We start from the raw sequence: 1237 nt of genomic DNA on the forward strand, positions 1-1237 counted from the left end.
CGCCTCTGTTTCTGGGACTACTGCGTGGCCCTCTTCACTGATTTCTCTGTGCCTACCTGGCCTTGCATCTTTCTGTACATTTTCCACTCTGTAGCTGGCATTCTGTGAATAAGGCCACATCACTTAGAGTTCAGCAGCTTCCCACTGCACTGGGAATGAGGTCCAAACATCTTACTGTGGCCTACGGGGATTTACGAGATCTGGCCCAGCTTACCTGCATCCTGGTCTCAAACCACCCTCCCCCTGTTCATGAGCACTGGCCCTTCCCTGTCTCAGGCCTTCAGCACTGGCAGCTCCCTCTGCATGGAGAGTTCTTCACGTGTTTAGGTCTGTCTCATTCTGCGGATTTGCTCAAATGTCCTTTCTTCAGATAAACCTTTCTTCTTCTAAATGCGAATATACTTTAGTCATTTTTGTTTATAGTGGAAACTCTGGAAATTCAAAATTAACACCTTTGCCCAGGAGCTCTTTGTAGACACCAGAAAAAGTTTCAACCTTGTGCCCCACGTGGTTCTGCTGTGCTTTGTCCAGATGAACTTTCCTGAGCTGAATGCTAGCCGGTTTCACACAGATTCTTTTGCTCCCAATTTCACTTGGGAAGACCAAGTCTTCAAGGATTGCATAATGTGTGGCTGTTAGGGTGCAGCTCCTGGGATGCTTTTGCTTATTTTTTGTATCATTTTTTCCAAGTCGGCATAGGCAGAGTTCTCCTCTGAGCAATAAATACAGCATGCTTCCCACCGAACTTTTTCTCCAATTTACGTACTATCTGGACTTGAATTTTCTGGAAAGATCTCAGCTGAGGAATGGGAACAATGATTATAATAAGCTTCCTGACCACCATCAACTTCAGGTTTCTTGACTGCTGTTATTTTCAGCTCCCTGAGCTGAGCCTTGAGATCCAAGTTCATCTTCAGCTCCAGAAGACCCTGGAGATGCTGGACTTGAACTTGTCTGGCATCTCGCCATTGGGCTTCATGGTCTTGGTGCTTGAATTGAACATGGCCTTCTCCTTCCTAAATGCCAGCCTAGGAAAAGGCCCAAGTCTCACGAGAGCTGATAAATCAAATAAACCTTTCTTGACCATTATCTATAGCATCCCTAACCTTACCTTGCCCTGGTACCCTCTGTAACATCACCCTTTATATGCTCATCAGAGCACTGATTTTCTGAAATTATCTTTGTCGTTGTTGTTGATTAGACCATCAGAAAAACATACTATTGAATAGAGCTCCCT

The 1237-nt window shown here is 45.1% G+C and overlaps 1 pseudogene; it reads right to left on the reverse strand.

Moving 5' to 3' along the window:
- Positions 1-417: 417 nt before the first annotated feature.
- LOC100991351 (small ribosomal subunit protein eS7-like) lies at positions 418-1003 on the reverse strand (annotated as a pseudogene).
- Positions 1004-1237: the final 234 nt, after the last annotated feature.

This window comes from Pan paniscus, chromosome 8 (assembly GCF_029289425.2).
Source record: "Pan paniscus chromosome 8, NHGRI_mPanPan1-v2.0_pri, whole genome shotgun sequence".
NCBI lineage: Eukaryota > Metazoa > Chordata > Mammalia > Primates > Hominidae > Pan > Pan paniscus.